Source organism: Erythrolamprus reginae, chromosome 2 (assembly GCF_031021105.1).
Source record: "Erythrolamprus reginae isolate rEryReg1 chromosome 2, rEryReg1.hap1, whole genome shotgun sequence".
Taxonomy (NCBI): Eukaryota; Metazoa; Chordata; class Lepidosauria; order Squamata; family Dipsadidae; genus Erythrolamprus; species Erythrolamprus reginae.
In genome coordinates this window covers 30,691,540-30,706,352 of record NC_091951.1, presented here as the reverse complement: position 1 = coordinate 30,706,352, position 14,813 = coordinate 30,691,540, and the positions used below count along the sequence as shown (strand labels likewise).

The following is a 14,813-nucleotide window of genomic DNA, read 5'->3' as shown; positions in this document are numbered from 1 at the left end:
TCCTGGAGGCGTCTGTAATATGGTAAATTATTTAGCTTTACTAGATAAATGGTCAAAGCAATGGAAACTGCAGTTTAATGTTTCCAAATGTAAAATAATGCACTTGGGGACAAGGAATCCTCAATCTGAGTATTGTATTGGCAGTTCTGTGTTAGCCAAAACTTCAGAAGAGAAGGATTTAGGGGTAGAGATTTCTGACAGTCTCAAAAAGGGTGAACAGTGCAGTCAGGCGGTAGGGAAAGCAAGTAGAATGCTTGGCTGCATAGCTAGAGGTATAACAAGCAGGAAGAGGGAGATTGTGATCCCCTTATATAGAGCGCTGGTGAGACCACATTTGGAATACTGTGTTCAGTTCTGGAGACCTCACCTACAAAAAGATATTGATCAAATGGAACGGGTCCAAAGACAGACTACAAGAATGGTGGAAAGTCTTAAGCATAAAACTTATCAGGAAAGACTTAATGAACTCGATCTGTATAGTCTGGAGGAGAGAAGGGAAAGGGCATGATCGAGAAGGGGGGGCATGATCGAAACATTTAAATATGTTAAAGGGTTAAATAAGGTTCAGGAGAGAAGTGTTTTCAATAGGAAAGTGAACACAAGAACAAAGGGGCACAATATGAGGTTAGTTGGGGAAAGATTAGAAGCAATGTGAGAAAATATTATTTCACTGAAAGAGTAGTAGATGCTTGGAACAAACTTCCAGCAGACGTGGTCGGTAAATCCACAGTAACTAAATTTAAACATGCCTGGGATAAACATATATCCCATCCATCCTAAGATAAAATACAAGTAATAGTATAAGGGCAGACTAGATGGACCGTGAGGTCATTTTCTGCCGTCAGTCTTCTATGTTTCTATCTCGAATGAGAAGCGAAGGGTCCTCAAAGAAAAATAGAAAGTCCAGTTGCCTCTTGAGAAAGCAACTTTGGGACACAGTCTCTTTGGTCTCCTTTTCTCCACACCTTTGTATATTTCTGCTTTTCAAAGCACTACTTCTCCTACCGTGCCCATCTCCAATTTATTTCGATTTTTGTAACCCCATGTTTTTTTAGTTATTTATTGGATTTGTATGCCGCCCCTCTCTGCAGACTCGGGGCGGCTAACAACAATGATAAAAACAGCATGTAACAATCCAATCCAATACTAAAATAACTCCCTTATTATAAAAACCAAATATATATACAGACATACCATGTGTAAATTGTAAAGGCCTCGGGGGAAAGATTATCTCAGTTCCCCCATGCCTGACGGCAGAGGTGGGTTTTAAGAAGTTTACGAAAGGCGAGGACGGTGGGGGCAATTCTAATCTCTGGGGGGAGTTGGTTCCAAAGGGCCGGGGCCGCCACAGAGAAGGCTCTTCCCCTGGGTCCCGCCAAACGACATTGTTTAGTTAATGGGACCCGGAGAAGGCCCACTCTGTGGGACCTAACTGGTCGCTGGGATTCGTGTGGCAGAAGGCGGTCTCGCAGATATCCTGGTCCGGTGCCACGAAGGGCTTTATAGGTCATAACCAACACTTTGAATTGTGACCGGAAACTGATTGGCAACCAATGCAGACTGCGGAGTGTTAGTGTAACATGGGCATATTTGGGGAAGCCCATGACTGCTCTCGCAGCTGCATTCTGCACTATTACTTTATAAGTAACTCATGTGGATAGATATGCCTAATAACGCCTTCCTCCTCTTATTTTCCCCCCAACAATCCTGTGAGGTGGATTGGGTGGACGGAATAGGAATGCCCCAAAATCAGCCAGACAGCTTTCATGCCTAAGCAGGGAGTAAAAGTCTCCCATTTCCTGGTAATTAGCCCAAAGTCACCTAGCCGGGTTTTTATGTCTAAAGCAGGACTAGAACTTATGGTCTCCCAGTTAGTGCTTTAAATACTAGATCAAACTAGCTCTTTGATCATTTGGCCATCCGTAGAAATCTAGAACCACAAATGTTTATTGTTCGTGTTTGGGTTTCTTTCTTTTTTTTTTTGCATTCTGCAGAAATAAATGGAATAGCTCCAATTTCTCTTGAGCGTCAGCAGACAAAAGAAAATGTAGTAGCCGTTAAATCTACTGGCTCAAGTTTGATTAAAATCAACAAGAGTTTGCAAAGCAGGCAAAGGAGCACAATGCTGGGTTCATTTCTGTCCCAAGTAAAAACTAACCGAAAAGAAGTCACCCGCAGCCTATTAAAAAATGTAAAATCTTGCACGAGGAACGCTGGAACTGCAGAGTTTTATTGGCTTTTGGCTTAAGCCAAGGGTATCAAACTCAAAGCCTGTGGGTCGGATCTGGCCTGTTGGGTGCTTAGATCTGGCCCATGGGGTTGCCTTGGAAACAGCCATGGACTGGGCCGTGGTGCCTCTGCCAGTGAAAATGAAGCTTGGGAGGGCCGCACATTTTTGCTGGCAGAGGGTTGCAGTAGGCCATCCCAGATGAAAAACGGCGCGCAGGAGCCCATTTTCACTGGCAGAGTGGTCAGGCCACCACAGCCCCCCCCCCAACACAAGTAATGTCAAGTTGGCCATGGCCCCCGCCCCCGAGGTCAAACACAACTCTCATTGAAATAATAATAATAATAATAATAATAGATCATAAGCCCGAAAAAGTGGTCGAAAATGAGCAAGCAAAACTACTGTGGGACCTCCGACTTCAGACTGACCGAATTCTGAAGCATAACACACCAGACATTGTGATCGTGGAGAAAAAGAAAGTATGGATCATCGACATCGCAATCCCAGAGGACAGCAGAATTGAGGAGAAGCAGCTAGAGAAATTAGTGAAAGACGAAGATCTAAAAATCGAGCTGCAACGACTCTGGCATAAGCCAGTGAAAGTGGTCCCAGTGGTACTTGGCACGCTGGGCGCAGGGCCAAAGGATCTCAGCGGACATTTGAAAACCATCGGAATTGACAAAATCTCCATCTGTCAATTGCAAAAGGCCGCTTTACTGGGATTGGCAAACATAATTCGCCGCTACATCACGCAGTCCTAGGTACTTGGGAAGCGCCCGACTGGTGATAAAATACGAAATCCAGCATAGTGATCTCGTTTGCTGTGTTGTACTGACATAATAATAATAATAATAATAATAATAATAATAATAATAATAATAATAATTTATTAGACTTGTATGCCACCCCTCTCTGAAGACTCGGGGCGGCTCCCAACAGCATTAAAACAATACAATACAAATCTAATAATTAAAACTATGACTAAAAACCCACTTTCTTAAAAAACAATAGTCACAACCATACATAACTCTTAATGGTCAGAGAAGGGGATACATTAATTGCCCCATGCCTGGTGACATAGATAGGTCTTCAGGGTCTTGCGGAAGGCGAGGAGTGTGGGGGCAGTTCGAATCTTCGGGGGGAGCTGGTTCCAGAGGGTTGGGGCTGCCACAGAGAAGGCTCTTCCCCTAGGCCCCGTCAGATGACATTGTTTAGTCGACGGGACTCAGAGAAGGCCAACTCTGTGGGACCTAATCGGCCGCTGGGATTCATGCGGCAGAAGGCGGTCCCGAAGGTATAGAGTTTGACATCCCTGGCCTAAGCAGTTTCTTCAAATGGGGACCAAATTTCCATAGCGTGCCATGGTGAACAATGCAAGGTGTGAAGCCACCCATGGTCCTCTGTAAACCATGGTCCATGACTTCGCACTCCATGTCAGCCAGTCCACCATGGTCTTTTTGACAAACTAGAGCTTAAAAGGGTAGAACAGTATATAATAATAATAATAATAATAATAATAATAATAATAATAATAATAATAATTTATTGGATTTGTATGCCGCCCCTCTCCATAGACTCGGGGCGGCTAACAACAATGATAAAAACAACATGTGACAATCCAATAATATAACAACTAAAAACCCTTATTATAAAACCAAACATACACACAAACATACCATACATAACTTGTAATGGCCTAGGGGGAAGGAATATCTCAACTCCCCCATGCCTGGTGGTATAAATGAGTCTTGAGTAGTTTATGAAAGACAGGGAGGGTGGGGGCAATTCTTATCTCCGGGGGGAGTTGGTTCCAGAGGGCTGGGGCCGCCACAGAGAAGGCTCTTCCCCTGGGGCCCGCCAAACGACATTGTTTAGTCGACGGGACCCGGAGAAGGCCAACTCTGTAGGACCTTATCGGTAACTGGGATTCGTGCGGTAGCAGGTGGTTCTGGAGATAATCTGGTCCAATGCCATGTAGGGCTTTGAATTGTAACCGGAAACTGATCGGCAGTCAATGCAAGCCACGGAGTGTTGAAGAAACGTGGGCGAATCTTGGAAGCCCCACGATGGCTCTCGCGACTACGTTCTGCACGATCTGAAGTTTCCGAACACTTTTCAAAGGTAGCCCCATGTAGAGAGCGTTGCAGTAATCGAACCTCGAGGTGATGAGGGCATGAGTGACTGTGAGCAGTGACTCCCCGTCCAGGTAGGGCCGCAACTGGTGCACCAGGCGAACCTGGGCAAACGCCCCCCTCGGAACAGCCGAAAGATGATGTTCCAATGTCAGCTGTGGATCGAGGAGGATGCCCAAGTTGCGAGCCCTCTCTGAGGGGGGGTCAACATTTCCCCCCCCCAGGGTAATGGACAGACAGATAGAATTGTCCTTGGGAGGCAAGACCCACAGCCACTCTGTCTTGTCTGAGTGTTCTCTTCCCTTCCAAATATTATTATCCTCTTCCATTTCTAGGTGCAAACCCCCTTAGCAGATTGGCTTTGTTTCTCTAGGTTCTATCATATCCCAAGACCTAAAATGGTCACCTAACATCAAAAACATCATCAAAAAAGCACAACAAAAAAAATCTTCTTTCTGCGCCAACTCAGGAAGCTCAAACTGCCCAAGGAGCTGCTGATACAGTTCTACAGAGGAATCATTGAGTCTGTCATCTGCACCTCTATAACTGTCTGGTTTGGTGCTGCAACCCAACAAGACCGACACGGACTTCAGAGGAGAATCAGAACTGCAGCAAAAATAAGCACTGCCAACCTGCCTTCCTTTGAGGACCTGTACACTGCACCAGTCAAAAAGAGGCTGTGAAAATATTTACTGACCCTTCGCATCCTGGACATAGTTTTTCAACTCCTACCCTCAAAACGTCTCTATAGAGCAATGTACACCAAGACAACTAGACATAAGAATAAATAATTCCCTCAACACTGTCAAACTATTTACTAAGTCTGCACTACTGTTACTACAGGTTTTTTCTCATCATTCCTATCACCCATCTCCCCCCACTTATGACTGTATAACTGTCACTTGTTGCTTGTATCCTTAAGATTTTTATTAATATTGATTGTTTCCTGATTGCTTATTTGACAATCATTAAGTGTCAGTAGTTTGCTGTGCCAAGACAGGCAGGCCTCGAGTTACAACCATAATAGAAATTGGCCATCATAGTCCTAGGTTATAATGGGTCATGTTGTACTTTTATGACCTTTTTTGTGGCAGTTGCTAAGTGAACCAACAGTCAGCTATGGGCCAGCTTGGCCTAAAACCCTCATAAAATGTTATCACGTGACCACAGAATGCGGCAAACAGCCAAAATGCCAGCCCCTTGCTAAGCACCAAAAATGTGGGTTGGGACTTCAGGTAGCCCTGGGGAGCCCCACTGTAGCTTCAAATAGTCACTAAGCAATTGGTCATCTGTTGAAAACCTTTTATATTTATTTATTTATTTATTTGATTTGTATGCCACCCCTCTCCGAGGACTCGGGGCGGCTCACAACATATCAAAAGAATAAACAATATACAAATCTAAAAAATCCAATTAATATAGCTAAAAGACTTAAAAAACTCTTTAACATTTAAAATCATTAATTCCCATTCACACAGCAAGACATACTACACTCATCAGCCAGGGGGCTAGGGCCTGACGCCACAGATAGGTCTTTAAACTTTTACGGAAGGCGAGGAGGGTGGGGGCAGTGCGAATCTTTGGGGGGAGCTGATTCCAGAGGGTCGGGGCCGCCACAGAGAAGGCTCTTCCCCTAGGTCCCGCCAAAGGACATTGTCCAGTTGATGCGACCTGGAGAAGGCCGACTGTGGGACTTAACTGGTCGCTGGGACTCATGCGGCAGAAAGTGGTTCCAGAGATAATCTGGTCCGATGCCATGTAGGGCTTTATAGGTCATAACCAACACTTTGAATTGTGTCCGGAAACCAATGCAGTCCGCAGAGTGCTGGAGAAATATGGGTATGCCTTGGAAGGCCCATAACCACGCGTGCAGCTGCATTGTGCACAATCTGAAGTTTCTGAACACACTTCAAAGGTAGCCCCATGTAGACAGCATTGCAGTAGTTGAACCTCGAGGTGATGAGGGCATGAGTGACTGTGAGTAGAGACTCCTTGTCCAGATAGGGCTGCAACTGGTGCACCAGGCGAACCTGGGCAAACGCCCCCCTCGCCACAGCCGAAATATTTATTTATTTATTTATTTATTTATTTTCTTACTTATTTATTTATTTATTTATTTATTGGATTTGTATGCCGCCCCTCTCTGCAGACTCGGGGCGGCTAACAAAAGTGATAAAAAACAGCATGTAACAATCCAATACTAAACAACTAAAAATCCCCTTATTATAAAAACAAACATACATACAAACATACCATGTGTAAATTGTAAGGCCTAGGGGGAAAGAATATCTCAGTTCCCCCATGCCTGATGGCAGAGGTGGGTTTTAAGAAACTTACGAAAGGCAAGGAGGGTGGGGGCAATTCTAATCTCTGGGGGGGAGTTGGTTCCAAAGGGCTGGGGCCGCCACAGAGAAGGCTCTTCCCCTGGGTCCCGCCAAGCGACATTGTTTAGTCGAAGGGACCCGGAGAAGGCCAACTCTGTGGGACCTAACTGGTCGCTGGGATTTGTGCGGCAGAAGGCGGTCCCTGAGATATTCTGGTCCAGTGCCATGAAGGGCTTTATAGGTCATAACCAACACTTTGAATTGTGACCGGACACTGATCGGCAGCCAATGCACACTGCGGAGTGTTGGTGTTACATGGGCCTTTTTGGGAAAGCCCATGATTGCTCTCGCAGCTGCATTCTGCACGATCTGAAGTTTCCGAACACTTTTCAAAGGTAGCCCCATATAGAGAGCATTGCAGTAGTCGAGCCTCGAGGTGATGAGGGCATGAGCGACTGTGAGCAGTGACTCCCGGTCCAAATAGGGCCGCAAAAGATGATGGTCCAATGTCAGCTGTGGATCGAGGAGGATGCCCAAGTTGCTTAATGGAGGGGTGGTTTTCTCCTTGTCAGTTCCTTGATTAGGAACCTGTTTTGTTTTAATTCCTGCTGGTCCAGTTTTCTGTTTCAAGCAGAGAACACTAGCCAAGGAACTACCAAGGTAGAAAACATCGTAGCCCCTCAGACAGGGCAAGCTGCTCTATATAAACAGGGAGGAAATCCCACTACTCACTAGCCTGATGATGTTATCTAGTTGGGCAGTGAAACGTCTGCAAGGAAACATACAGGTCAGAGGACAATAAAGACTCCACAACGCGAGCTTTTTCCACCAGCCAACCACCAGCAGGACGTAAGTAGAAATCAATGTCCACATAAAGTGCTTGTTTCAACAACTCAGATCTCTAAAGAAAAAAAAAATAGCATTTTCAATCTTCTTGGCCTTCCCACTGGAAAACTTTGGGTCTCTCCCCCAAGGTCTCTCTAGCCCCCCCTCTTCTTATTTAGAGTAGGGTCACTTTCTCTGGGCTTTAAAGCAGTGTTTTTCAACCAGTGTGCCGTGGCACACTAGTGTGCCGCGAGACATGGTCAGGTGTGCCGCGAAGCTCAGAGAAAGAAAACAAGAGAGAGAGAAAGAAAGAAAGAAAAAAGAAAAAGAGAAAGAAAACAAGAGAGAAAGCAAGCAAGAGAGAGAGAGAAAGAAAGAAAGAGAAAGAGAACAAGAGAGAAAGTAAGCAAGAGAGAGAGCAAGAGAGAAAGAAAGCAAGAGAGAGAGAAAGAAAGCAAGAGAGAGAGAGAGAAAGAGGGAGGGAAGGTGGGAGAGAGAAAGACATAGAGGGAGGTAGGGAGGGAGAGAGAAAGAGAGCAAAAAAAGAGGAAAGAAGGAAGAGAGAAAGAGGTAGAGAGAAATAGAGCCAAAGGGAGGAAGAAAGAGAATTTTTTTGTCCAATATTTTTTTAGCCACCCCCCCTCACTCAATGTGCCCCATAGTTTTGTAAATGTAAAAAATGTGCCACGGCTCAAAAAAGGTTGAAAATCACTGCTTTAAAGGGTGGGGGGGCTTCATTCAGAAACAGAAGGAAGTCTTCTGCCAATAGAGGGAACTTCCAATAAACATCTAGGGCTATTAAGTATCAATTTCCCTTACAAAAGAATGACTGTGAATGCTATACAGATCAGTGAATACCCAAAGAAAGGTATCTCTTATGCTAGCACCCCATGACTTTGGAATTTCACACCAGAGGGTGATGTGCTAAGCTCCCTATGGGCGATGAGAAGAATCCTTCAAGCCTTTGGTAGAATCACAGGATTGTGACATTGGAAGAGAGTGTTAAGTATCAGTGCTGTAATTTAATGTGGGTGGTTATGTAGCTCCATACTCTTAATAGTTCCTAAGTGTATTGGTAATTATAAGTCACCCTGTAAACATAGAAAGCAATTTATTTCCTGATTACACCCAGCTGACCTTTGTCTGGGCTCAGAACTAAGTAGGGCTAGGCCCCACTCCTACTGGAATACATGGAACTGGGGGGATTTCACAGCTATAGACTAAGTGGGATTTCTAAATGTACCCCCCCTCCCCCCGCGTGCCATAGCAAAAGGCAGATGAAACATAGAAACATAGAAGGCAGAAAAAGACCCCATGATCCATCTAGTCTGCCCTTATACTATTTTTTTGTATTTTATCTTAGGATGGATATATGTTTATCCCAGGCATGTTTAAATTCAGTTACTGTGGATTTACCAACCACGTCTGCTGGAAGTTTGTTCCAAGGATCTACTACTCTTTCAGTAAAATAATATTTTCTCATGTTGCCTTTGATCTTTCCCCCAACTAACTTCAGATTGTGTCCCCTTGTTCTTGTGTTCACTTTCCTATTAAAAACACTTCCCTCCTGAACCTTATTTAACCCTCTGACATATTTAAATGTTTCGATCATGTCCCCCCCTTTTCCTTCTGTCCTCCAAACCAGTGTTTCCCAACCTTGGCAACTTGACGATACTTGGACTTCAACTCCCAGAATTCCCCAGCCAGCGAATGCTGGCTGGGGAATTCTGGGAGTTGAAGTCCAAGTATCTTCAAGTTGCCAAGGTTGGGAAACACTGCTCCAAACTATACAGATTGAGTTCAAAGATGGAACAGAACTGTATCTTTTTTTCCCATTCTTGTGTCAGCATCATCTCTTGACAAAAATACATGGATGTATCCACTGTAAAACGACATAGTTTGTTGGCCAAGTGTGATTGGACACACAAGGAATTTGTTTTTGGTGCAGATGCTCTCAGTGCACATAAAAGAAAAGTTCGTCAAGAATCATGAAGTAGAATAGGAATAGAATAGAATTCTTCATTGGCCAAGTATGCATGACCTTTAAAGCCCTACATGGCATTGGACCAGAATACCTCCGGAACCGCCTGCTATTGCACGAATCCCAGCGACCGACAAGGTCCCACAGAGTTGGCCTTCTCCAGTTCCTGTCGACTAAACAATGTCATTTGGCGGGCCCCAGGGGAAGAGCCTTCTCTGTGGCAGCCCCGGCCCTCTGGAATCAACTCCCCCCCCAGAGATTAGAACTGCCCCCACCCTCCTTGTCTTTTGTAAACTACTCAAGACCCACCTATACCGCCAGGCATGGGGGAGTTGAGACACCTTTCCCCCAGGCTCTTTATATTTTATGTTTGGTATGTATGTGTTGTTTGGTTTTTAAATATGATAGGGTTTTATATGCTTCTTTTTTAATATTAGATTTGTTTCGCTATAATATTGTTTTTTATTATTGTTGTGAGCCGCCCCAAGTCTTCGGAGAGGGGCGGCATACAAATCTAATAAATTATTATTATTATTATTATTATTATTATTATTATTATTATTATTATTATTATATGCTCTCAGTGTACATAAAAGATAAGTTCATCAAGAATCATGAGGTGCAATACTTAATGATTGTCACAGGGTACAAATAAGCAATCAGGAAACAATATTAATATAAATTGTAAAGCAACAAGCAACAAGTTAAAGAGTAGAGTAGAGTAGAATAGAATTCTTCATTGGCCAAGTGTGATTGGACACAAGGAATTTGTCTTTGGTGCATATGGTCTCAGTGTACATAAAAGAAAAGATATGTTCGTCAAGAATCATGATCTACAACATTTAATGATTGTAATAGTGTCCAGAGGTCCCCAACTCCAGCACTGAGGATCAGTTTCATGCAAGACAATTTTTCCACCGATGGAGAAGGGGGGATGGTTTCTAACGGGCCATGGCCCAGTAGGAGTCCATGGCCTATGGATTAGTGACCACTAATCTAATCTAATCAACTATAAGGAAAGGGAGGTTGGGAGTTGTAGTCTCATTGTGTTTGGAACAAGTGAAGTCAGGGAACGCTTTTTGAAACAATTATGTGAAATACACGTGAAACATGGGTAATCTTCTATTTACAATCATTCATCTAGTGACCATTCAAAATCACAACATTAAAACAGTGACAATAAAACACTTACGACTGTGGCCATGGTCACGTGATCGAAATCCAGATACTTGGCCACTAGGTTATCTTTACTCTGGGTTGCAAAGTCCCTGTGACCTTCTGACAAGCAAAGTCAAAGGAGGAGCCAGATCTACTTAACAACCTTGTTACTAATTTAACAACTGCCTAGATTCATTATAACCACTGCGGGGGGAAAAAATTGTCAAGGGAGCAAAGCTCAACAGAAATTTTGGGCTCAGTTTTGCTCATAACTCAAGGACCATCTGCAATCCAGTTTATTGTTACAAGCAGGAGCACAGTCAAAATGCAACGCCCTGACATATTTTGGGGGCATCGCTACTGATAACAGTTCTACAGAGGAATCATTGAGTCTGTCATCTGCACCTCTATAACTGTCTAGTTTGGTTCTGCAACTCAACAGGACCGACACAGACTTCAGAGGATAATCAGAACTGCAGAAAAAACAATTGCTGCCAACCTGCCTTCCATTGAGGACCTGTATACTGCACGAGTCAAAAAGAGGGCGGGGAAAATATTTACTGACCCCTCGCATCCTGGACACAAATTGTTTCAACTCCTATCCTCAAAATGTCACTACAGAGCACTGCACACCAAGACAACCAGACATGAGAACAGTTTTTTTCCGAACGCCATCACTCTACTAAACAAATAATCCCATCAACACTGTCAGACTTTCTACTAAATCTGCACTTCTATTCTACTACGTAGTTTTTCTCATCATTCCTATCACCCACTTCCTCCCATGTTGATTGTATGACTGTAACTTGTTGCTTATATCCTAAGATTTTTATTAATACAGTATTGCTTCTTCTTTGCTTATTTGACCCCTATGACAATCATTAAGTGTTGTACCACATGATTCTTGACAAATGTATATTTTTCTTCTAGATACACTGAGAGCTTATGCACCAAGACAAATTCCTTGTGTGTCCAATCACACTTGGCCAATAAAAATTCTATTCTATTCTATTCTATTCAGTGACATTGTCACTGGAGTTACACACAGTAGTAAGTGTGTTGAAACCGGGGTTTACCTCCACGTGTGGCTCTTCCACTACACATCCAACTTTCGCTACACAGTATTATCTATGACCTCAGCACACACACACACCTTTTGAATTCGTGCCCTACATTGTTTATGAAAGAGCTACCATTCTGTGTGAACAAAAACAAAACAGCACACTGGCTGGAAAAACCATGGTATTAAGAAATCTTGCTCAGCTCAGTATTTATCGCTGGCGTTTAGAACAGACTGCAGCCAGCCAAAGCCCGTTGAATTCAATGGAAGGGCCTTGACTTCAGACAGAAATCCTAACAACAAAAGAATATAGTTACTCCCTGATAAAATCCATCAGTTTTGATGATATCCACCCCATGCAGGGAAAAAAAATTGCATTTGAACTTTTTGGGGGGTTTTGTTTAAAAGCATTTCTGTGCCTGTTAACCCAGACTAGGTAAATACTTTTCCAATACATTCACCTTTCCCAATACTCTGTATAGGGTCAAGTTAGCCAGGGAGAAGAGGGATAATGAAACTGAACCTGCCGGGTCCAAGAGATTGTCTTAAAGACAGCAGAGCCTTTAGGTCAGGGGTCCTCCAACTTGGCAACTTTTAAGACTTGTGGACTTGAATTCTGGGAATTGAAGTCCACAAGTTACTCCCTCTAAAATCCACCAGTCTTGATGATATCCACCCCATGCAGGGGGAAAAAATTGCATTTGAACTTATTTTTGGTTTTGTTTAAAAGCATTTATGTGCCTGTTAACCCAGACTAGGTAAATACTTTTCCAATAAATTCACCATTCCAGGGAAAATCAATACTCTGTACAGGGTCAAGTTAACCAGGGAGAAGATGGATAGTGAAACTGAACCTGCTGGGTCCAAGACTGTTTGGATTGTCTTAAAGGCAGCAGAGTATTGTCTTAAAGACAGCACAGCAGGGAGCTTTTAGGTCAGGGGTCCTCCAACTTGGCAACTTTTAAGACTTGTAGAGTTGAATTCTGGGAGTTGAAGTCCACAAGTCTTAAACTTGCCAAGTGCAAAGACCTCTGTTTTAGGTAGCCATTGTTGGAACAGGCTGCCAAAGGTACACCGCACTATTAGGCGTGTTTACACACTGAATGAAGTACCAGGGGGTGGTGGGAGGAATTCTTTTTCTTTTCCTGCAAAGAGATTCACTGAAGAAGGCGGAGTAGGGATGGTTGCTGGTGCAAAAAAATAAATAAATTTGGGGAGCAGTAAAATTATCAGTTGCTTTTTTTAAAAAAGCATGATTCCATGCTGCTGAAAGTCAAGGTAAGATACCCAACCCAAGAAATAAATAAAGGGAGCAAAAAAGACCTCTTCCGGATCAGACAAAGGCCTACCTTATGCAGCATCCTGTTTGCCAATGTAGCCAACCAGATGCCTCTGAGAGAGAGAGAGGGAGGAAAAAAAAACCCCACAGCTTTTCCCACCACCCCAACACACAGCCTGCAAAGCCTCTCTCCAGACTCACGGCAGCTTTTCTTTTTTTTAAACAAAAAAAGGGGAAAAATTCATTTCATCCAAGCAGGCATTAAGGAGCAGCCGGTGTGGGTGGCCCAGCCGAGAGAGAGAGACGACAAAGGAGGCGACCTTCCTCTCCTCTTCCACCACCACCAACCAGGAAAAGTTTTCTCTTCCAAGAGGAAAGTTGGGGACCGTCGCTTACTCAAGAGGAGGATCTCTTCCCACCCACCTCCCCTTTGCGGGCGAGCAAGACCCGGGTTCCAGCGACCGTCTGCATGTGCACTCGGGAGCAAAGGCGCACCAAAGCACAGCTGGGGTTTTCTCTTTTCTTTTTAAAGCAAGCAACGAGCGGTGGAGGAACCGGGTTGTGTTGGGGGCTGGGGGGAGCAGAAAGAGAGAAATAGAGGAGAGCGGGGAGCCTTAACCAACGGACTCCAGTGCCCATCTTCCCCAGCAGCCGTGGACGATGGGAGCTGGAGTCCGGCCCTTCCGGAAAACCCGGCGTCGGGAGAAAACTGGACAAAGAAAAACACCCTTACGAAGCGTCGGGGGAAGGAAAAAGCCGGTGGCGGCTACGGGAATCCAGAGCTGCTCCGGGCGGGCGGGCGGAGGGGGGGAGCTGGTCTCAGCGCCTGCCCGTCTCCTCCCTTGGTCGGGAAGCTGCCGCCTCGGACCCCCGCCGCCTCCTCCTCTTCCTCCTCCAAATCCGGCCGGTGCCGGAGCCTCGGCTCCCCCCCCTCTCCGCCTTCCGCCCGCCAAGTCCGCCGGGTCTCCCGCTCGCGGCACAAGGGAGCGCAAAGGCCTCAAAGTGCAACTCGCGAGAAGGTTGAGGACTCTCTTCTTCCTGCTCCTCCCCCCCCAGCCACCCACCCCGCTCGGGGCGGGCCAATCGGAGCGGAGGAGAGGCGCGTCGCTGATTGGCCGGGCGATGAATGGGGCACGCGGGGGAGCGGGAAGTGTAGTTTTTTTTCTGGGTCAGGGGAGGGGAGGAAAACTACAGCTCCCTAAAGACCTCTGGGTCGAGTTTGTGAAGGCGCGAATTTACGTTCCCTTGGGTTTGCTCCTCCCCCCACTCCGGTTTTGTTTCCTTTTATCGTTTTCTGTGATGGTGGATCTTTTCTTTTTTTTAAAGGGAAAAAAAAGAAGAGGGAATTTAGATGTTTCTCTGCCTTCTAAAGCTATTTCTCCTCCGGATCGGTTGCGACTGTCCTATTCTCCTCTTTTATCATTACTTTTTACTTATGTTTATACAAACTTCTATTATCCCATACATGTTTGACAAATAAATAGACAGACAGGCAGACAAGATAGAGAGATAGATAGATAGATAGATAGATAGATAGATAGATAGACAGACAGACAGACAGACAGACAGACAGACAGACAAGAACAAGAGAAAGAGATAGATAGATAGATAGATAGACAGACAGACAATAAGAGAAAGAAAGAAAAGATAGACAGACAGACAACAACAAGAGAAAGAAAAGAAAGACAGATAGATAGACAGACAAGAAAGAAAGAAAAGACAGACAGACAAGAACAAGAGAAAGAAAAAAAGAAATAGACAGACAGGCAAGAACAAGAGAAAGAGATAGACAGACAGACAAGAACAAGAGAAAGAAAAGAGAGACAG

At 44.6% G+C, this 14,813-nt stretch overlaps 1 protein-coding gene across 1 annotated transcript in view; it reads right to left on the bottom strand.

The window, feature by feature from the left end:
- Positions 1–14,052, bottom strand: part of LOC139163103 (uncharacterized) — a 44,320-nt gene extending 30,268 nt beyond the window's left edge. Inside the window, exon 1 of the mRNA XM_070744050.1 lies at positions 13,720–14,052. The gene's annotated coding sequence lies outside the window, so the exon portion shown is untranslated. The remainder of the gene's footprint in view (positions 1–13,719) is intronic.
- Positions 14,053–14,813: the final 761 nt, after the last annotated feature.